Raw genomic sequence first — 24,891 nt, forward strand, 5'->3', positions numbered from 1 at the left:
GGCAAGTCAGAATTTAAAGTTACTCGACAGTGAGCACAACAAGCCGGGCCATACCAGGTGTGGGGAACTAAAGAGCGATGACAGGGAGCATGAGGACCCCGAAGTGATAGTAAATAATCCTGTGACATACTTGAATCAGGGGGCATCCTGGGGCGATAAGAATGACGATCAGAGTCTCCCGCCTCTCGCGCCTCCTTAGCGCTGACGGGCGCAGACGGGCAGACTCTGGCTCGACTCAGGCGAGAGTCAGGCGCTTCCGCTGCGCGTCACCGCTGCGCGGGAGAATGCGAGCTTTAAATACAGGCTCACCTGTTGTCCACGCAGAGCACTAGAGCGCTCTGACCAGTGGCACACTTAATCCACAGCAGTCCCAAGATGGCGGCCGGGCGCCTCGAGCTACACTAACAAAGCACAGTGGGGACACAATTTAAGAATCCAACACAGAGGGAGGGAAGGGGGAGTGATCAACAAATGTTGAAGCACTCAGTGTTCTGTAAAATACCCCTCACACACCAAAAGGCCCCTTGATGTCATGCTTCATCATCGGGGTCTTCGCACCCCTCTATCGGGATGCGGCGTGCTGCGACCTACGACTACCCGGGAGCACTTATAGAAATGACTATGTGTGGTGTGAGGTGTGTGGGGTATGTTTTTATAAGTGAGTGGTGGGATGTGGTGAAAGACTAAAAAGTACCTGGCACATGAGTATAAAAGAAAAAAAGTTTTTATTCTGAACTTTTCCTTTTAACAGGCTTATTACAAGCATATGGTGAGGTTCCAGGTGACTGCACCTGCTTGAACTACCCGCTACATGGGTAACCATCAGTTGTTCTTCTTTTTTGTCTTTCTACAGGTCATTTTACTTGTAGCAGACCGCTGTAGGCACACTTAGCCTACATATTTCACTTTTTTGTAAATACACATTTTTTATTAAAAAGACGCGAGAAGGGTGGGGAGGTCGTGCCCCCGTCCTGAAGAAGGAGCTTGTCTCCGAAACATGTCGACAACGCACACCAGAGGTCCTGTTCTTTAATATAACAGATTTGACCTCACACTGCACTTCTTTTAACAGTACCAGCCAGAGTTCAGAATAAAAACTTTTTTCTTTTATACTCATGTGCCAGGTACTTTTTAGTCTTTCACCACATCCCACCACTCACTTATAAAAACATACCCCACACACCTCACACCACACATAGTCATTTCTATAAGTGCTCCCGCGTAGTCGTAGGTCGCAGCACGCCGCATCCCGATAGAGGGGTGCGAAGACACCGATGATGAAGCATGACACCAAGGGGCCTTTTGGTGTGTGAGGGGTATTTTACAGAACACTGAGTGCTTCAACATTTGTTGATCACTCCCCCTTCCCTCCCTCTGTGTTGGATTCTTTGTGTATATCCACAGGGCTGCCACCGCAGCAGGCACCCGTTGATGATGCCACAGGGGCTGCGGCTGTAGACAGCAGGGGGACATTAAGTGCGCTCTGTGCCTGGCCGTTCAGCGTTACCAGCCAACTCCCCCTCCTTCAGCCCTGCTGAGCCCTCTGCAGTGTGTTGCATCGATTGCAGGACCGGTATGGATGGGTCCGGTGCGCCGAGCGTGGGCAATGGCCTGATAGGCAATTAGGGCCTGGGCTGCCGCTGAGTGGTTGGCCGCCCCAGCAGCTGGATTTTCCGCAGCCTAGGCCTCAGGCGTCAGCTCTCAGAGAGGGGTCTGGAGTGCAGAATAGATACGGCCTGGTCCAGCCTAGTGTGGGCCTTCATGTCAGCCTGGTTGGTATTAGAAGCTCTTAGGCAAGTTTCGGTTGATCGAGGCTCATCCGTGGAGGGCGCTTCAATGTGCGTGTGGGGTTGTAGCGCAGCCGCCCCAAGTGTACCTCCCATGGAATGGATTTGTGTAATGGGTGGTAGTTTGCCTTTAAGGGCCGTCTGGTGTAAGCAAACAGTCTATCAGGGGCGTCGGCACTGTCGCTGTGTGGGTGGGGACAATCTGTCTTTCTCTCACAGTGTTCTGCCACCCCCGTCCCAGGATCTTACTTGTATCTGCATCAATGGACCTTGGCAGCAGGCCTCGGAGTTATTTGCAGGCCAACCTCAGTGTACCCTTCGGGTCCCCGCAATGTTCTTGTCAAATGCCTTCTACAGCCGCTGCTCTCTAGGCTGCGCACAATATCATTGTGGGGAAGCAGCGCTGCCGCAGGCGTCCCCAGATGGGAACAGGTCACCAGTGAGTGGCTTGTCATGTCGCAGGCCGGCCGCGGTCCTCCACAGGGCCCCATCACTCTCTCGGTGTAGTCAAAAAGCTATGGCGTACTCGTCCCCCATAGCGCGTCGGCCTCCTCTGATCGCCCGCGCCGCTGCCTGGGAGATTTAGCAATGCTGGCTTGCCGTTTCTGCTGGTTTCTGCAGGCAGCGTTTCTCAGATTTTGGCAGATTATTCCTCTGTTGGCAGAGCTCACTCAGGGGGCAGCCATCATGAAGCCAGCGAGACCACACTCCCCAGAGGTCCTGTACCTTAACACACACACACTGCTGTTGCACGCTGAGTGTTTTGGTGCAGAGAAAAGTGAAGAGTCAACATGGCACACATCTCTGTGTGCCATGCCTACAACCCACTGCCCTGGCATAGTTCAGCCACCCCTCTAGCTGGGTGCACTATGCCACTGGTGAGGGTACAGGTGCCTGAGCCCTGTACACCCACAGTGTCTAAGTCTATTCTTAGACATTGTAAGTGCAATGAAGCCATAAAGATTACATGGTCTTGGAGTTTGTCATTACGAACTCCACAGCACCATAATGGCTTTACTGAAATCTGGGAAGTTTCGTATCAAACTTCTCAGCACATTAATCTCACACTGATACCAGTGTGGGATTTAATGAAAAATGCACACAGAGGGCATCTTAGAAATGCCCCCTGAAAAACAACCTAACTCTAGTGTCCTGGCTGACTAGCTGCTCTCCAGCTGCCACCCTCAGACATGTTTCTGGACCCTGGGTCGAGAACCTCCCCCTCTCAGGGTGTGGAAACAAAGCACATCCTGGGCAGAGGTGCCAGGCCTCCTCCCACCAGGATGTTCATAGTCCACAAAGGGGACGCTTCAAAGGCTTGCAGCCTTTGTGATCTGACCCAAGGAAGGGACCCGTTGGCCTCAACCTGTACCTACCTAAAACACCCCTAAATCTAGTATTTAGGGGCGATCCTAAACCGTGCCTCCTCAAACAAGAAGAAGAAGGACCGAAGAGCCATGCTGCAGGAAGAAGAGGAGGACACCAACTGACTTGGCCCCAATCCTACTGATGGGTCCGGACCTCGATCTTCTCCAGCAGAATTCTGGTGTGTCCTGCAGCCAGCAGCACCCAGAACCCGGAGGACCTGCCCTGCCTTCACTGAAAAGACTTTGTCTTCGATGAGCACCAGATTTGCCTACCAACAGACTAGGGCTCTGGCCAAATCTGTAAGTCTGCATCACTCTGCACTCGATGCCCACGGCCTGAGTTCGAGTGGCCCAACACCAGGAGGAGGTCTCCCCGGCGATGCTGACCTTAATCTCTGACCTCCATCAAGTCTTCAGACGACGCCTGCATCCCCTTTCTGGACGATCCGCCCAACCGGAGCTGGTAAGGAAAGCCCATCGCCAAAAGACATCTCTGCACCAAACGCCGTACGGTCTTGGGTGGCCCAACCAACGGTGTCCCCGCATCCCAGACATCCCAACTTACCTCTTAAACTGGTGGTCACCACCAGACGCGCTTCGTACCTGAGCCTGCAGTGTTTATTGAAACCAGAGAATCCCCATTAAAAACAACACTGAACCCAATGGCAAAGCAACTCCTTGCACTGGCCGCCACTGTGCTGCTGTGGGTGCCATTTGTGTGCTAACTTGAACCCCCCTTTGCCCTGAGCTTAACTCCAGGAGATTTGCTCCCTGAACTTTGTGGCCTGCTCGTGAGCAGCCACCAACCGAAGACGCCCTTCCCCCGCTGAATAACATTGGGCCTCAGCACCCTGCACCCGGCTGCCCTAGTGCTACTGAGGGTGCTCTTGGAGTGCATCCTTGACCCTTGGGGAACCCTGGTTCTAACCCCAGAAATCCAACTCCCAAAACCAAGTACTTACCTGTAAAGCGATAACTTCATTTCCTCCCATAGGATTGCATTGTCTCCTTTTCTGTGAAAAAAAGTTTTGTGTCGAGTTGGAAATTCTATGAAAAGTCATACAAGTGTGTTTTTATAACAAATTGGAATACTTACCTTTACCCAGGAAATGTCCCTGTGTGGTATCTAGGTATACCACACTGAGTAGGAAAAGTAATCAGAAATGTAATCCAGCAAACTACTCACAAAGTAGTTACTAAGTAACTATAGTAATTTCAACTGTTTATGAACATTTGACTTACCTTAACCAAACCAATTGCATTCAACTGGATTCAACTGCATTATTCTTTAAAAGTACTAGTATACTTACCTGGGCCAGGCATAGCTTGGTTCTAGAAATAAAATACAACTAAATATTATTTTTGTACAAAACAAATCGGTCAGAGTTCAGTCTTTGAGTGTGTGACATCATTTCCTGCCTAAGATAGTACAATACATGCATAACACTACCCCCTGATAAAGCCTTACTGCTCGCCCAGACTACTACAAATAGAGACTGCAGTATTATTGACTTTTACCTCTGTAATGCAATCGATCATCTATGTCATACAGTTCCTACTAGTTAAGTAGGACTATGCATCTTGACAACAAAAATGTCAAAATATGGGGAATGAGCCCACCTTTATGAACAGAGAATTTTGGCCCAATTCATGGCTAGCTCACAGTGCACTATCTGGACCCCAACCTTACAGGGTACCAAATGGTGTCTGCAACCTCAGAACATGACCACTCTAATTCCCCCAAGAAAATCGTGGAAAAAGATTTACCCTTTTGTTATTACTTAGGCATGCCCAAAGGGAGACACAATAAATACACAAATTGGAATTTCAACCATTTATTGAAGCAATTGTATTATTGTGTAAAAAAAACATGAGCTGCAACTAGTTCAACCATTATAACAGCTACAGTGATAATATGATTATATGAGACTACATCATAATTATACTGCTACCTAATGGTACCTATACTATCAAGAGCATAGAAAGATTGCTTGGGATGCCGAAACTCCCATAACTCTGTAAGATGTATCAGGAAGCCAGTCTGGCATAGAACACGTCACCGTCATTTGCAGGACAGGGATTGGAATCAGCAGGGATGAACCTCAGTCACAGGCGCACGTTCCAGGATAATCCATAGAAGTGCTACTCTGAGGAACTTAGCTCAGAGTCAGTTTATATAATCAGAGCCTGGTTCCATCGCACTATGTTAGAGGTGCAATGCTAATGAGATTGTTTGCCTTTCTGATTCAGAGCTGTCTCCACCCAGGCAACAACAAGCAAGGGCAATGTGATCAGTGTTCTTCAACCTTGGACAGTGCGTATAAGTCTCATAAAATGTGTATGGAGAAACAAGCTTGCAAGCAGAACACTTTCTGAGTCTGTTATCATGTAGGTTCAAAGCATGTAAAAAACACTGTTTCTAAAAGATGTGAAGTTTAAATGTGCTAGTCTAAAAGGACACTTTTGTGCACAGGCCCTGTTGAACCTCACAACACCTACTGCTTGGCTGGAGGGAGACTATATTTTAAACTTAAACCTATTAAAATTAAAAAAAAATAAAAATAAAAAAAAATAAAAAAAAAATAAAATATATATATATATATATATATATATGTATATATATATATATATATATATATATATATATATATATATATTCACTAAAAAACATAGGTTTCAGGGACGTTATAGTTAGTTGAAGATTTAACTCATACAAAACCAGAGAAATTCGCGAATTTGTCTGGTTTTATATGAGTCAAATGTTCAACTAACTATAACGTCCCTGAATTCATTGTTTTTTTTTGTGAATTTCTAAGGGTTTTTAAATGCTAATTCCTAACTTTAACGTCTGTAAAACCTATGGTTTTGTCAGTGAATTTCAAAGGTTTTTTAAATGTTAATTTCATATTTTAATGTTTATAAAACCTATATTTTTTCTACTACATTTTTAAATATTTTGGAACTGTATTATACTTTTCTTAAGTTTAAAAATTATGTAATGTTTCATATCTTCCCCAAAAATATGTATCTCTCTTTTTTGTTGTTGTTGAGAAAACCGCACTCCCATACAGTAGCGTACCAAGCTTCATCACCACGCGAATCCGATCCACCATACTGCTAAACTGATAAATGATGCACATTTCGTATCCGACGGGTTTGTGACACCACGTCCCGCGGAACATCATATATGCATGAAGTCGCCCCAGCTGCTACTTTGGTATCTGACGGGTACACAGTACCAAGCCATGCGTTACGTCAGGTACGTATGGGGTCACACCCGCTGCGCATTGTGTATGCGAAGAGTGCACGCCGCCAGACCCTGTGGTACGTCACAGACGTATGGTGTTGCGCCGGGTACGCCATTCCCTCTTTTTTTTGTCTCAAAAGTATATCTAAATCACTTTAAACAGTATAGGACAGCAAGCAATAATCTGAAATATTTTAAACATTTATATATTTCTAACTGTAATAAACTTGTATTATGATAAATATATTTTTTCAAAATCGCGTCGGGTGCGGCCTCCTTGCACGCTCGGTGCGCGATTGCCACGTGACCTTACAAAAAAGCATTTGATTGCTTCATAACATTTCCCTTTGTAACAGTTGGACGACCCCATCCATTTTAGTCATTCTCTCTACAGCGTTTGATGAGAGACACAACTTCACCTCAAATAGCTTTTTTTAAAAGGCTTTTTCTGTGTACAGATATCTTACACTACACACAACATGCAACGATCATCTTGATCAATATTCATGGTCTGTACATTAAGCCTTCCAAGTGTGATGGCCATGCATCTGAAACGTTACATCAAAAAACAAATGTGTGTTACACGATGCCCCTGGTGTGTGTGTGTGCAGATTATTGTGCTGCCTTTCGGCCTGGGTATTGGTGGCTCTAAGGAATATCATCAGCCGCGGGCAGAGTGCACATCCTAGATCACATGTGACAAACAGTAAACAGTAATGCGTAGATTTGTATTGCTGTACTCTCTGTTGTAAGGTTTTACCAATATAGTAGTGTGTCATATGTGAGACTTTCAGATTCACGTTTGACATACATTGCTTGACTGTAATGAGCGTTATCACTGTGTATGACGTAACCTCACTGCTGATCCTCCCTCCAACCGCTTCGCGATACCAACACTTTCAATAATACCGCACACCCTTGACATGCATGTCTGCACATATCCACAACCTTGACAACAACATGTAATTTTAACCATTCAATCTTTTCTAACAGCATCTCATTAGTGATAGTTGCCACCCTCCCGATACATGCTACATTAATATAAATTGTTCATTCTGCGACGTCAAAACTGCAAAAGAAACACACATAACTACACTTCCTGGCCAGGCAGGAACTGAACAACGTCCAGATCCCGGAACAATTATTCACACCCCTACACTGGCCTGGCATACGCAAGCCCAGTCCACTTTGCATACGTATAAATAGGATAAAGATGACGACACATGTCCCAGTTCTTCCACACTGCCTCAGGTGATATGGCTGCATCCACCTCGCACATCACAATACGTAATAAAAAAAGGGATCCATGAGGTGTACACCATCCTGGCAATCAACACTGGACATCAATTGTGAACCCTACTGCCCGTCATGTTTCCAAAGGGATTCATGAGGTGTAGACCATCCTGCAATCAACACTACAACTGAATTGTTAACACTGCTGCCCGTAGTGTTTGCACACACAACAAGGACAGAAGGTGAGTAGTGGGGCCTGGGTGCACAGTGGCTCCAATTGAGCGCGGTGCTGTGGGAGGGGTGGGCTGCATCAGCCCGAGTACGCAGGTGCGAACAAGCAAAGTTCTCTGCCTAATGATGTGATATCTGACCTCATTCAGTCAAATCTCTGTCTCATTTTAAAGACCTGCTGGCCCGTACTGTAGGCCTGAGCCAGCGGGCAGTGCTGCTCTACAGACACGTGTTGAGCACAGTGCTGCGGGAGGGGTGGGCTGCATCAGTCTGGGTGCGGAGGTGCGAAAAAGCAATGTTGCAGTGCGTAATGATGTGATCTCCCATCTAATTAGGTCACATGTCTGTCTCATTTTAAGGACCTGCTGGACCGTAGTGTAGGCCTGAGCCAGCATGCAGCGCTGCCCTACAGACACTTGACGTTTAGGGCACTGTAGTGAGCTCATTACTAAGTGTACATGTACACAGGCTTCCGCCATTACTGTTTATAGGAGGTTATGAGAGGAAACATTTGTAATTTTGCTGTGCACTTATCAAATATAAACCAATAGTCTATTACATAAATGTAGCCTGCGTAATTCTACAGATCACAGAACCAATAAGGCACTGCCTAGGACCACCGCGACTTCAGGGACTGCTGAGGCCCACCCTGCATATTTAAGTAAAACCCCGGAGGGTGGCGATCCCCGGACGTCAGTTGGCCTCAAAACCCCCTGAACAATTAGTAAATAATACCCGAGAAGGTGGCGATCCCCTAGGCTATGAAACGTCTCTGTGCCCTTCCTTGCCTAATTTACATGTGACATTAGGATCCCTAGTCCTACAGAGACCCCGCAATATAATAATAAGATTAGCCACAGAACATTATCCCCCAGGAGCCTAATTTAAATCAAAGAGTGAGACCCCACTTTTATTTTTTTCTCCATTTTTACCATCCCGATCCGCTCTATTAAAGCAATACGAGGTTTTCCTCCTCTCGCTTCAACTAGTCAAACAAGGATTTGATATCACATGGTGGAAGCCATGCACCCGTCCTCTGATAGCCCAGTGGAGAAGTGTGGCTCACTGGTTAGAGCGGAAGACTCTGAAGCAGAGATCGGGCTCAGGACCAGGGTTCAAGTCCCGACGCGGCAGGGTCTTGGGCTCAATGTCTGCGGACTTGATAATTCTCGCCTCAGCGCCTACTCTAATCATGGGTCCCACGCTGCAACTCTGGGCAATAGCTTGCTTAATCTCCAAAAGCGTCCCCTACAACACTGGGATTCCTGGCTTCATCTTGGGGGTGCCCAGGAGGGGCATGAGAGCCAGGAAGGGTTCCACAGCGTTATACAGCGCCGGGACGCCCTGTTCGGGCAGCTGTGCGCTTTACAAAATATACTACATTTACATTTACATAGCAAATATAAATGTCCCGCGGATGCACACCCCGGGACATTGTATGAGCTGCGCCTGGGAGGTCACGCTCCTAGGAGAATGATGCATTGGTTAGTATAAAAGCATACTAACACTACTTACAAAGGTGCAGTACAGTGACCAGAGTGTAGTGAAGAGGCAGAGGAAGCGCAAAATCTAAAAATATAAATCCTACCAAAGGTCGGATGACATAGTTCAATGAGCCGATGACTCTGGGATGAGTAGAAACAGCCTCACAAAGAAAACGAGTCTTCAGCACAACGCAAGCAACTTTGAAGTATTGGTGAGTGCTACCTTCTTTTTACCTTCTCCTGCTCGTCTCCAAATTTATGTAGTGAATGTAGTGAAGAGGCAGACAGCAGTGGATCCGATAAGTAGATTTATTGCAGGAAAACAAGACACCTTAAACACCCACCAACAGGAGCAGACAGCAAGGCACCCTTCTTCTCCAGCACTGTGTACAAACTCCCCAAGGTTCCCCTCATGACAGCCCTATCTTCTAACATTACATACTTACATTCTAGTAGAATTACATACTAACATTCTACTATGTCTTACATTGGAATACTACACAGAGCACATGACTTTTCCAGCTATGAGCTCATGGTTTCATCCAGGAGTCTTTAGGGATAAGTAGTTCACTTCCCACTCCCTGTATTATACAAACGCAAACTAACACTACTTCCACAGGTATACTACAGCACCCAGAGCACATCACTTTACAGCAATGAGCTCCCGATTTATGCTCACGGTTTAATCCCCTAATCTTCAGACTAGTAGGAGAAAGTAGTTCGCTACCCACTCCCTATATACTATAAACGCATACTAACACTACTTACACAGTTATACTACAGCGGCTAGTATCCTACAGCGCCCAGAGCCCACCACTTTACAGCAATCAGCTCGGTTTGATCCCAGAGTCTTCACACCGGTAGGCGTGAGTACTTTGCTTTCGGTATAGTATAAATACACTGTAGCAGTCAGTAGTTTGCTTCCCACGGCCTGTATAGTATAAACGTCTGCTAACACTACTTGCACACGTATACTACTTTGCCCAGAGCCCATCCCTGTACAGCAATCACCTAGGTTTTATCCCCAAGTCTTCACACCGGTAGGCGTGAATACTTCGCTTCCCGTTTCCGGTATAGTATAAACCCACAATAGCGGTCAGTAGTTCGCTTCCCACTCCCTGTATGGTATAAACGCCTACTAACACTACTTGCAATCATATGCTACAAAGACCAGAGCACATCACTTTACAACAATGAGCTCATGGTATAGGCTCTCGGTTTCATACCTGAGTGTAGCAGCATATCATCTCAGCACAATGTCACTCTGAGCAACACCACACTTTCAGACCAGTAGGAGTGATTACTTTGCCTCACACTCCCCCACAGAACTTACAGTTCTCCTACCCTCCTTTCCTAATTTTTTTGCCCTTTTTTCCCCTTACTCGCTTCAACAGAATCACAAAATGGCGCCCAACACTTTCTAGTTGCAACCCCTTGCAGCGCTCGCAACCAATAAGATGGCAGAATTCCCAAATATAGATATCTGTACATTTTGATATTTCTCGAAAACTACTGAACAGATTTACACCAAATAAACAAAAGCATGCTTTCTAGACCAAGACCCTTCTCTCTGCCAAATTTGCGGTAATTCCATTCACCCGTTCGACCTGCAGCCTTGTCTAAAGTTTCCTATGGAAATTAACAAGGAGAAAACACGTTTCGGGACCCCCTTGTTCTCAGCCCCCCCTTGATGAATCACGCCCACACTTTCAACATAGGAGCTGATATGAACAAAGAATTAGTTTGGAAAATTTCATAAAGATTCCTCAAACAACGCCAAAGGTATCAGCAAAACAAAAAATGCTCTTCCTAAGGAAACTAGATCCTAACTAGAACTACCTACTGGCAACAGCCAGTAGGTTATATATATATATATATATATATATATATATATATATATATATATATATATATATATATATATATATATATAGTCAAAAACACTCCCAGGTGCACAGATTGCGCAAAACGGAGAAACAGACACTTCCTTCTGTTGAAAAGCAGGTATTTATTTCTTCATATATTTCAAGTGAACTGCAAGTGCTCAAATAAACCAGACGTGTTTCGGCGAACTCAGTCGCCTTGCTCCCTGGAGTGACTTTACATGTGACCCAACAAATTTAAAACACCATACACCAATCGGGTGTTAGGAAGTCAAGTGACCTAAACTTAAACATGGTAGAAAGACTTAAAAAACCACGTTTTGGGTGTAACAAGATGCTATCAATATGTGCAACTTTATAGTCATTTAAGTGCACAGAAATAAAAGCAAAAGGTCCGGCATTTGATCATCATTGTACATAATATCTGTATAAATACATGGGAATAATTTACATCAAAAATTCAGAAATTCACAAAGCGTCATAATTTAGAGATGATATGTATTTGTAAAAAGATCTCTCTATAGACCTTTTATAAAATGTTTCAATTAAAACATATATTATAGTTCAAAAAAGTTTGTTTCATAACTGCATAATACATAAATATTATACCCTCTTGAACTACAAAAACATCAATATTGTCAATCTTGGGGGCGTGGCTAGCAGCCAACGATGGCGGCCGCAGCTTAGAGAGGCTCCCGTGACGAGGCGGCTTCCCACTGAAATCCGTTATAATTATCCTGATTTTCAAGGTGCTTGAAGGGGTGGATCGGACCCAGAGTCCATGCAGCACCCAGCGGATCAGTTTTGAGGCAGCGAAGACCCTGGCGCAGCTCGAAATCGCTTGGCAGAGATCGGAGTGTGGTGGGGCCTACCGTTCTCCTGGAGGCAGCGGAGTGGCGTACAATTTGGAACCGGCCGGAAATAGTGTTGCGTGTTCATCTAGGTTCCTGATCGATATTGTGACCTTATGCCCCTATTCGGCTATAAATCCATTTATTCCCTATATTGGCATAACCGTTCAAGTGCGATTTTCTGAAAAGTCATCTCTGGCCTCACACGAACAGAGCCACATTCCAGCATAGTTCTCTCTGCCACTTCCTTTGCAACCAATTAGTGCAATGACAGAGCAGTAGTCACTCTCTGATATTCCTAGATAACACTCCGAGTTCTTCAACAAGATAAAAACTCAGCAAACCTGGAAATCCCCGCTTGCTGTGTTTTGATTAGTAATGGAACTCTAATGAGCAACTGATAACTATCACTTCCTAGTGACATCTTTAATTGACGTCTTATGTCCAGCAAACTTGCGTCAAACCCGGCACCTGTCAGGTATAAATATTACCAACGTTGCCTTAAGCAATGGAGAGCTACTGTTGCTGATGCCAGCTGCCTGCAAGACCCCGTGTTGGTAAATCTAGCACTCTGTCGCTGCAGCCTGCTGTCCTTGTGGTGGTGAAGCTGCTGATACCATTATCGCTGCTAAAGCGCGAACGATGGTACAGTACGCTTAGGAGCTGAACAGCCGTCCCTCTGCGAAGACATCCAGCAGATTCCAGCTGCCCGCGGACGCTGTCCCCCCTCCTTCCTCGACGCGCTGAAGAGACCCGCTGCCTTTCTCGTGCAGAGAAATCCAGCTCCGGCGTTTCCGGTCTGCCCTCGCGGGTGACTGGGATATCGAGAGTGACCCCTGAAGGAGATACCAATCCTCCATCATTCTATTCAGAGGTATGGTGTTGACTAAACCCTTAGATGAGAATTCTTGAAACAAACCTTGGCAAAACCAACTTAACTAAAGCTACTTCCTTACTCCCCTTCCACGTGTTAGGCTTAGGTCAGGCACACTGGGGTAGGCTTAGTTAGAAGCACCAGTTGAGTATGTTAGCCTAATGTATATATGACTGTATATATGTTTTATTACTTTTAAACCATTGTATGGCTAAGAAACCATATCAATGCTTTTACAGTATTATTTCGCAATCCTTATCTTACTGTACGTACTTTTTGCAATAACAATTCTTGCAATTGTGGCAATACATTTCTCTTGTACGAGAAGAAAGACTGTTCAATAAATGTTAACCCTTTATTGACAAACGCCCGTCTCTCTATTCTCTACATCTCGTGAAAGTAAACTGCACTAGACTGACTGAGTGAAATACATGTCTATTGTTTCACACGACCCTAGAGATTGACTCTTGATCTGAGGAGCAAAGTTGTCATGTTGCACGGTTGTTGGAAAGCTGAATCCCTTCTTGTCTGTGCCAAGGAAGCTGATCACTTCCTATGCAGAGAAGAAAGTTTCCAGTGACCTCTGAGCTAGTTGGTAACACAACCCAATTAAGTTTAGCATAGTCAGTGGAGGCCTGGAATATCCGCAGTTCCACGTCGATACTACTGTTTATGTTATTCCAATGCGCAGGGCCTAGTGGGAAACTATGAACTACACTACATGGCACCCAAACGTTTGGTAAGGCGATAAACTAACGCAAGACAGTTAGAGTAACTCAGTTGTGCATATTTCACACCCTTTTCTCCCGTAAATACTCCAATAGACGTCTGGAGTGGGTGAAAGGTTAAAATCCGCCCGACCTTAGTAGGAAGAGATTCCTATGTAAAGCTCTGGTTTATTCAACGTTGAAGGATACAGTGTTCCAAAATATTGTGCACCTAATCTTTGTCTCCTTGGAGACCTACTCTGCAAACCTTGCATTTTAACAAATGTCGGTAGAAAATAACAGAACCTCTGGGGCCGCAGTAGATGCGACTCAGCAAGGTCCCGAACAAGCAGACCCGGATGCTATTATCATCCCGGTCCACTTAAGAAGATCTATAACTTTAAAACTTATAGAAAACGGACTGACACCTCAAGGTGGTACAGTAATTTTCGTGATAGAGGCTCACGAGTATCGGCAGACAGAGGTATTCTATTCATGGATAAACTTTCCAGCGGTAAACGCTAGAACAAAAGAGTTTCACTATTACAAAATAGACAAACCTCCGGAAGAGTACGCTCCTTTCGAGGAGATTGAAATTCCACTTAAATTTCAAGAGCACCTGCTCTGGTTTAATGGCGCCCTAAAACACAATGATCACATTACCAGGCTCGGTCCACTAGGTAGACCAGGAGCCACGTGGCCGGTTCTAGCCAGCTACACACCACATCCTGACATTGTAAGAATGTCAAGAGAAGAGCTGTTAGTACAGCTAAACACATTAATAAAAATACATAGGCAATTAGTCCAATATGTAATGCGGACTGCAACAGTCCAGCCAGCTGTTAATACACCACAGCTGACCCCTCATCAGGGGAACACAAATAAAATTACACCACAGAACATACAGTCATGTCTTGGTAAAACACCCGTAAAACGGGAACAAATTCCTTTCTGGTTAGCACAGAAAATCACTCAAATAGAGGCAGTATTTCCTGATACTACCCCTATTGAGAAACACAGAATCTTGACCACCTGCCTTCCTATGGGAATCGCACCACACGTGGAGGACTGTGACACTTGGGGTACAGTCTTTGCTTCCATTTACACAAAAACACACGGTGTTCCGTCTATGGCGGTAATACCAGAAGTGCTAAAACAGATTCAAAATGAATTCGGTCCAGAGCCCGCTTTAAATCTAGGTATGAAATTACTGAAAGACTTCAAGCAGGTCTCGGCTATATTATTAGCCAATATAAGAGGAGAAGCAGCATCTGTGGCGATCCGCCAGAAGTTGAGGGAAACAGATATAAAAGATCCTGTTGAGCTTGCAAAAATCATAGAAAAATGCTATGAAGAATTAGGTAGAGACAGCTTGGGTGGGAAACCAGTAAAGCCCCAACTGTTCGAAAATCCTGAAAAATTATTTATTAAAAATAATTTAAACACTCCTAAAAAGAGCTGGGATGGAAATAAACAATCCACTCCCAAGGAAAAAGTTTTCCAGTCCAGAGGAAGGTCTCCTCGACGGAGGGAAAGAACTCCGACTTGAGAACGCCAGTCTCCCCAGAGGGAGCCCTCTGAGAAAAGATATAACCTTAGAAATAGGGATAATCTGAAAAAACCTGATAGATATCAAAGTATTGATACACGTCCCTCTCGATCTCTTCCAGAGAATTCGGAAAGAAGAGGACGGTCAGACCCAGGAGAGCACACCAAGTCCAAAGACAAGGAACCTGCTCAGAGTAAAAAATCTCAATTTCAGAAAAAGAAGGTAGCCAGTATTAGAGTAATCAACCATGCCGAGAATACTGAGGACACAGTTGAAAAACGGGGAGTGGGCATTGACAATGTTGGACAGTGCAGCAGAGATCAGTATAGCGCGCAAGATCTTGATGAGTCATCTGGAGACAGTGGACACGAATGAATACATTCAGGTTGAAACTGCCGACGCCAGACTTAGCGAGCCCCATAAAATATACGAAATTACATTGCGTATAGAGGGTGATAAGACTAGGAAAATTAAGGGTCTGTTTTGGGATAAGCTCTCAAAAGGCTATGATATTCTGTTAGCTGAAAAAGATTGGCCCCCAGAGTTTGTCAGGGAGTGCCCTCGTGGCGAAGAAGTGATTATGCCTGCCTTCTCGAATCACATTCCGATTCACAAAAAATATACATATGCAAGGAAATGGGCAGTGGCCCAGGCATCTGCATTGTATAAAAATCATGTAGGATGGGATGAGGACTCTCCTCCTCACAAAATCCAACTAAAAAGTGAACCAACTGCCCAACGGCAGTATCCCATAAAGCAAGAAGCTAAAAAACAGGTCAGGGAGATCTTAGATCAACTTGAATACCAAGGGGTGATTGAAACATGCACCTCTCAAATGAACAATCCTTTGTTTCCTGTCTCCAAGCCAGACAATTCATATCGTCTAGTTTTGGACTACAGACACCTTAACACATGTTGCAAAACTTTTGCAGTACAAAACTCGCATAGTGCAGCCCTAATGAATAACATAGTTAGGAAAAAATACAAAACGACATTAGACATATCTAATGGTTTCTTTTGTCAAAACATTGCACCAGAAAGCAGATATTTGACCGCTTTCTCCGCATTTGGGTCGCAGAAAAAATTCTGTCGACTCCCACAGGGGTTCAAGAACAGCCCAGGTCTATTCTCAGCTAGGGTAACAGAGTTACTACAAATCTATGATGATGAAGCATTATCTTACGTAGATGATATTTATCTCACAGACAACGACTTGGATACTCACTTGAAAAGAGTGAACACCATTATACTTGGGTTCGCAGCAGAGGGTTACAAATTCAACTTTAAAAAGTCTCGAATTGCCCATCTGACAGTACTGTTTTTAGGGTACGAATTATCAAGTGAAGGAAAAAGCCTAGCGGACAACTTCTTAGAGAAGTGCGCTGTACTCCAAGCTCCAAAAACGCTGAAGAATTTACAATCCATTCTAGGTTTTCTGAATTTCGGAAGAACTTACATACTAAATTACGCAGAGAGGGTTAAACCTCTCTACGAACTAATTAAACCTGATTTTAAACAAATCAATTGGACTCAAAAACACACAGAAATTTTGAGATCACTGCAAACAGACATGTTAGCAAAAACAAAATTAGATACACGTGACAACACGATCGATCTTGTAATCCGAGTCATCCCAGGAAGATGCGGATTCACATACCTAACCTCTAATGAGGGAGAAAAGGTACCAATTTCAATTAAATCACACTTGTACACACAAGTAGAAAGAACATTCAGTCACACAGAAAGAACTGTGAACGCAGTGCAAATCGCATTAGCAAATGAACGAGAACTAGCACACGGCAAACGGATTAATATCCTTACAACGGAATCCGCCTTCGAAGCGCTATTCAGCCCAGTAAACCTGCCTACAGTGTCACTGGATCCGAAATGGATACAGTGTATAGATTCTCTAGGAGCGGAAGACGTGAAATACTATTTCGACCCGCAGTTCGAAGATCTGAATGATTTAGAATATGAAGAAGAATATCCTCTGCCAATCGAAATTCTGCCTCTCCCACAATACGCCTGTATAATCTATACAGATAACTTTATACAGCATTTCAACGTAGAGAGAAAATCCTACGATGCAGCATGTGCGATCATTAAAGGTCGTTGGCTGTGCGGTAAATTCAGACCGAAAGTAACAAAAACTGAATCTGTAAGAAACTGTTCGGTTCAGAGAACTGAAATCAGATGTTTAAAGATGGCGCTCGAAAATGCAGAACGTGAATTCCCGACACTTATAGTGTGCGATTCTCATTTTTGCGTCAACTCTTACAAATAACAAACTGCAGAGTTGGATCGAAAACGACTACAAAGATGACACAGGTGCCACAATGAAGCATAAATTGCTCTGGGAACAGGTAGCTGTTTTATACAAAGAACTACAAAAGACTCACGTGATTCACGCACAGAGTCTTCAACGTGATGGCGTTCACGTTGCAGGGAATTCATTGGCTAATACAGCCACAGCGGAAGCAACTAAACCGGCTTCCGTAGCCACAAAAAAGCGTACAGATAAATACATAGACGGGGAAACCATGCTGGCAGTAAAAACGACTGTAAAAGGCGACTGCGCAGCACTACCCGTAAACTATCCACTCAATTATGCATACGTAATCGATGCAAACTCCGTTCCTTTTGCTCGAATCCCTGGAGTGGGGGACAGAGTAATTCCAAACAGGAGCAGGAGGGGCTTCCTCTTACTGGAAGCACACATGGGGTTGGGTCTGAGACACCAAACAATCAAAGCCTCTCTGAAAGAATTACAATCAGAGTACTGGTGGCCAGGAATGAGTATAGATATTCAATGTTTTGCTCAAAATTGTGAAAACTGCAACCGAGATCGCAGTAATGAACAGGCCAGTGTAGTTTCAGGATCCCTTCTAGACAGCATAAGGCGGTCTATCTGCGCAATCAAAGAAGAGAAGCGCGTCCCAGTGTACACCATTAAGACGAAAAGCACTTAAAAAATGAGGCTCCAGCGCTCGGCTGACGCTAGAACGGTTATAAAAGATTTGCGAGTCTTTATCGGCACATACGCAATTACCACGTTCCATTCTGACCAGGGTCCTGCTTTCAGCTCTCGAGCTTATAAGGAGGCAATGGCTAACATGGGAATTGGGTTGCGGTATTCTTGTCCGTCGCACCCCGAAGGGAACAGTGTGGTAGAAAGAAAAAACTGTGACATAAAGCAATCTATAACAGCGAAGGTATTAGGTTCAGGCGCTGGGTGGGTCAAACATTTAATAAGTGTCCAAACTAGTCTTAATAACATGCCAAGAAATTCTCTAAAAGGTTTCAGCCCATACGAACTATTGTTCGGAATTAGAATGCGCGTTCAGGACCTCGATAGTCAGATGTCAGTGGTACAAGAAGAAACAACGCACTTTGATGTAAAGGATCGTTTGGCTGTTTTACAGGAACTGAATGAAACAAGAAAATCATTAAGCAACATAAAGTTAAAGCAACAGCCAAGTACCACTGACGAGGCACCACCAGCAACAGCCCCAGCAAGGCCTGTCTGGATTCCAAAGATTGGGGATCTAGTCAGAGAAAAGATCGCGGTTAAGAAGGAATTTGGGCCTTCTTACAGAAAAGCAGTACCTGTCTTGGCAGTCACCGGAACAAGATCAGTTGTGCTACCGCCCCTTGCTGGTAAAAAGGAGAACAGAGTTGTGTCCATCGATCTGGTAAAACCACAAGCATGTGGCCTATAATCAACAGTAGGCCCAGTGGACTCCCAAGAAACAACAGAATACCCAAACTTGCAACAATCCAAGAGGTTCAAACTGAAAGACTCATCACATTCGATCAGCCTGCAGTGCACAATGAAGGACTATGCAATAATGCCATGGAACTCGTGCCTCTTGAAACACAGATTGAAACAGTTCATCAAGAAACAACACCAGTCTACAATGATGTGGCATCAGAAAGTGCTACCGAAAGACAGATTGAAAGAACAATCCCATCAATTGACAGAACTGCCTCTGGTTATTTCATCAACTTCGACAACTTCTCTGAAGATCAAAACGACCTCGAAGTGATGCCAGAAACAAAAAAGTCTTTTAAAGAAAAAGCAACAGAACTCTTTCATCAACTGAAGGAAATCTACCTAATTTCCCCTTGGCTAGAGTTCTGGTTCGGTCTAGGTGTATTTTTCCTCCTGCTTTGGCTCATCATGGTACTGTGTTTGGAAAATTCATTGAAGGAAAATATATTACAATGGACACAGCAAGTCAGAACATCAACCTAGTCCTGAAACCACACAGATCATCCCACGTGAAGAAAAGAGAACTGTCAACAGTAAATGTCACAGCAATTCCAATACCTGGTGGGGTAGTATGGGAGAAAACAGACTATGAGATCTATGGTCCGGTCGAAATCCTGAAGTATCCTCATCAACTAAAGGTTTCCTTAAGTGACTTTGTGACACCTAGTACATTCTCTGATGATTGGGACTTTAACAGTATTAATGACATGATGTCTGATTTAGTAATGTCAGCTAGATTCACAGATCATGATTATTTACAAGGTTCATCTAGTTATGAGCAGTTATTCTGTTACACCCACTATGGGGATCATTACTTGCATAAATCTGCACAGCCTAAAAAAATGTTTTTATGTATAATCAATGGGAACATTGTTCTACACCACCTAAAAGCAGTTCTAAAGCATTTTTTGAGAAATTCAAATACTTCTCAGGGTTTAACACCAGTGATGCAGAAACGTTTTATTACAAACTGTTAGATAAAACAGGAATGAAAACAATGCTGACAAATTCTAAATTGATATATTCAGAAGCATTTTATGACAAAATGATGACATTTGGTTTTGATTATTGGAAAAATAATATTGAAACGAAAACAATTTGGGGTACAAAAGATTGGCAGGTGCAAGGCATTGAAGCCCTATTTAGGACCTGGATGATACCAGAACAAATGTTGTTTTTAAATGACACAATACACCAAACATCTTGTCTTGGCCTAGCTAAGATCAAAGACCTTAAAACACCTTCTATACCAAACCCAATACCTGAAAATGTAACCGCGGATATTGAGTTAGGCGTGTCACAAATTTTACATTTCAACAGAACACATCCTGATTGGAAAAAATGGTTAATCTGGCCTACAGACACAAATAGCTGTCAAGATAGATTCCTGAATAAAACACAGGGGTTAAAAATGACCAGATTAGACTCGAGATACTCCCAGAGACAACATCCAGGGATTATAACAACATACAGTGTAGGGAAGCTCTGCCTTGAATGGCTAACATCATCCACACTGGCTGAAATTTAGCAACACTTGTCTTTACTAAAAGATGGTGCTGATTTGCGCGATTTCATTCTTGGACCACGCAAACAGCGTCACAAGCGTTTCATAGCGACCAGTATCTATGCTGCTTACAACGAGGCTTGGAAAGTAAAGCAAATTGAAACTGCTGAGAAAATACGAGAAATTGATCGTATTAATTTGGAGAAATCACTTTCTGTGGTAGACAATGGGTTAATGACTCTGTCTTCCAGAATATATTCGTTGGACAATATTGTATCATCTGCCTTTGATGTGATAGACAGAGATTTGCTAATGTTACAACATGGCCAGTCTCAATTACGCTCTATTATAGAATTAGGCTGGACGCTGCAAAATCCTCGTTCAGGCTATGTGCCTTGGCGTTTAATCAACACAACGTCATTATTTTCCAGTTTTAACCTTACTGATAAACAGATCAGTTTGGCACAGAAAGGAGCAGACTATACAATCCTGAGCATCGAAAAACTTGAGAGATTACCATTGACAATGTCAGAGAGTCCTGTCATTGAATGGATAATACACGGAATTATCACAATTCCGATAACAACTTTCCGATTTAAAAAGTGCCTTGAGTACATACCTGCTGGCCAGTATGAACAATTGGGTAAAGGATATGTAAAATCTGAATGGAAATTACCATACACTCATTCTTGCTATAGTGACAGCGACAAAAATGTATTTCTTAGTGGTGAGAATTGTAAACATTCACTAAGTGGTATACTTTTGTGTCAGGGTATTAATTTACACGGAGCATGCGATGGAAATTCTAACAACCTTTCATGCCACTTGCTAGTCACACCTGCAACTCAGATAGAGCCCTTCTTTATGCAACTTTCGAACGGGAGTTACATTCTTAGAACGGATCACAGATGTTGTGGCCTCGTGCCAGGGAAAAGTTATCTAGTAGAAGTAACATCCATGGTCAAATGCTGTATGCAAGCATTGTTTCCGAGTGGGCCTGCAGACACAGTGACTCCCATCTGGCCTCGTCTGAATCTCTATTCTATACGAATTGATACATGAAGCAAAATGAAATCTGTACTTTTACAGACAACAGTGCCTATAACGTCATCTAAAGAGACGTATGATCTTCTAGTTGCAAGGACAGCTACTGAAGTTCATGACCTTTTATCAACAAATTGCCCCGTGCATTTCGTAGAAATGTTAAGCCAACTCCTTAACATGTCAAGTGCAACAAGCATCCCAGGCATATTTAAGACAGTCTTTACGGGACTGCTAACACCCTTCCAGGCAATTTTGGGAATCGTTCCTAATTTTGTGCACTCTGTTTTTGGAGGGATACCATTATTTTTGGGACTTGTAGCAGGGATTCTATTTTTGACCCTCCTGCTTCTTTATGGCAAGCCTCGGCTCAGACATAGCTCCCATGGGAATGGAAGAGACAATCCTAGCAATGCGCTACCGGGACAGGATAACTAACGTCCTTGGATTGGCCAGGTTGAGAGATCTAAACATGACCTGGTTCCTTTCATTCAGACCTATATGGCAGAACTGTATCTTACCGGTACTAAGATGTATGCTATGCGGCGATGAATGCGTGTTGGACATCTGTCTTTCACTTCCATCAGCAGTACCAATGGACGTCGATACTTTGCTCAGTCCAATAACAGCTCACGCATTGTATTGTCCCCAGCGGCTACCAATCCTGATGACAGCATTCGTTGAGACTCCTGTGCTACGACTAGGTGGTAACAGTGGAGCGAGTGACAAAAGCAACATCACCCAGGTACGGCCTTCTGTGAGCATTGCTGCTCCTGAATACGATGACAGCAATCATTCTCACACCTGCCAAGTTACAGCGCTATCTAATTTGGTTGAACTGTCACCTGAATTTGTAGACCAATTCTTTGAGAGCCTGTCTGATACGATGTTCTCACCCGTAGAGAAACAATAACTTTTAAGAAGCTTTCCGACGCACAGCGTTCCCATGAACTCTGAATTCGGCCTTCAGTTTTGATCAACAAAGACTGCTAAAAGCTTTGGAATTCTATTTCCCCGGTCAAGCAATAATTCTTTTGATTTGGACAATTTTTCTAATATTGACCTTTTTTTGGCACGAACAATTTTTTGCTTAACGTAAAAACTATTCTTAGAGAACAGAAGCTTCACACTTCTATTTCCAATCACATCTAGAGACATAACAACATTACACCAGCCTCTAGCACACATGTTATTACAATGCATTTTTATGTGATGATTTATCTCGCTTTTCTTCTGTCAGAGATACTTCATGTGTAATTCTTTTTGCATAATCGTTTATTGATTTCATATGCAATAATTTTTTGAATGATTTCTATGCTTAAAAAAACGTACAGTACCTGAATTTCATGTATTACAAGTACGCCTATTTCGAATGCATTTATGTATTTTGGGGTGGGCAATGTTACACATGCATCTAATTGCTTTAGTTTTAGTAATTGTGATGGACATTAACCCGTGGAGTGGGTGTTGCGTGTTTATCTAGGTTCCTGATCGATACTGTGACCTTATGCCCCTATTCGGCTATAAATCCATTTATTCCCTATATTGGCATAACCGTTCAAGTGCGATTTTCTGAAAAGTCATCTCTGGCCTCACACGAACAGAGCCACATTCCAGCATAGTTCTCTCTGCCACTTCCTTTGCGACCAATTAGTGCAATGACAGAGCAGTAGTCACTATCTGATATTCCTAGATAACACTCCGAGTTCTTCAACAAGATAAAAACTCAGCAAACCTGGAAATCCCCGCTTGCTGTGTTTTGATTAGTAATGGAACTCTAATGAGCAACTGATAACTATCACTTCCTAGTGACATCTTTAATTGACGTCTTATGTCCAGCAAACTTGCGTCAAACCCGGCACCTGTCAGGTATAAATATTACCAACGTTGCCTTAAGCAATGGAGAGCTACTGTTGCTGATGCTAGCTGCCTGCAAGACCCCGTGTTGGTAAATCTAGCACTCTGTCGCTGCAGCCTGCTGTCCCTGTGGTGGTGAAGCTGCTGATACCATTATCGCTGCTAAAGCGCGAACGATGGTACAGTACGCTTAGGAGCTGAACAGCCGTCCCTCTGCGAAGACATCCAGCAGATTCCACCTGCCCGCGGACGCTGTCCCCCCTCCTTCCTCGACGCGCTGAAGAGACCCGCTGCCTTTCTCGTGCAGAGAAATCCAGCTCCGGCGTTTCCGGTCTGCCCTCGCGGGTGACTGGGATATCGAGAGTGACCCCTGAAGGAGATACCAATCCTCCATCATTCTATTCAGAGGTATGGTGTTGACTAAACCCTTAGATGAGAATTCTTGAAACAAACCTTGGCAAAACCAACTTAACTAAAGCTACTTCCTTACTCCCCTTCCACGTGTTAGGCTTAGGTCAGGCACACTGGGGTAGGCTTAGTTAGAAGCACCAGTTGAGTATGTTAGCCTAATGTATATATGACTGTATATATGTTTTATTACTTTTAAACCATTGTATGGCTAAGAAACCATATCAATGCTTTTACAGTATTATTTCGCAATCCTTATCTTACTGTACGTACTTTTTGCAATAACAATTCTTGCAATTGTGGCAATACATTTCTCTTGTACGAGAAGAAAGACTGTTCAATAAATGTTAACCCTTTATTGACAAACGCCCGTCTCTCTATTCTCTACATCTCGTGAAAGTAAACTGCACTAGACTGACTGAGTGAAATACATGTCTATTGTTTCACACGACCCTAGAGATTGACTCTTGATCTGAGGAGCAAAGTTGTCATGTTGCACGGTTGTTGGAAAGCTGAATCCCTTCTTGTCTGTGCCAAGGAAGCTGATCACTTCCTATGCAGAGAAGAAAGTTTCCAGTGACCTCTGAGCTAGTTGGTAACACAACCCAATTAAGTTTAGCATAGTCAGTGGAGGCCTGGAATATCCGCAGTTCCACGTCGATACTACTGTTTATGTTATTCCAATGCGCAGGGCCTAGTGGGAAACTAGGAACTACACTACAATAGTCTCTTGGCGGCAGTGGTTGGCCGGATGTGCCGGTATCTGGGACGCACTGCCTGAATAGCCTGTAAACATCTTCCGGCGGCCTGGCGACACAAGTGGGGCCCCGTGGCAGCCAGCGACAGCGGATATTACTGTGGGAACATGCCCAGAGACGCCGCGGACAACGCCGAAGCTCGAAAAACTAGACCCGCCATCTTGGACGTTGGCTGCACGTCGTGCCCCGGGCTCTTGCAGCAACCACCCCCGCGGGAGCAACCACCCGGGAGGAACCATAAGGACCCGTGGTCTTTGCAGCATCACTTGTGGTTACTGTTTGCATGCGCTGAAAAATCACTTGCACGGCCGCCCCACGGACGGAGGCAAGACAACGAA

The sequence above is a fragment of the Lissotriton vulgaris genome, chromosome 3_1, assembly GCF_964263255.1.
Source record: "Lissotriton vulgaris chromosome 3_1, aLisVul1.2, whole genome shotgun sequence".
Classification (NCBI taxonomy): Eukaryota; Metazoa; Chordata; class Amphibia; order Caudata; family Salamandridae; genus Lissotriton; species Lissotriton vulgaris.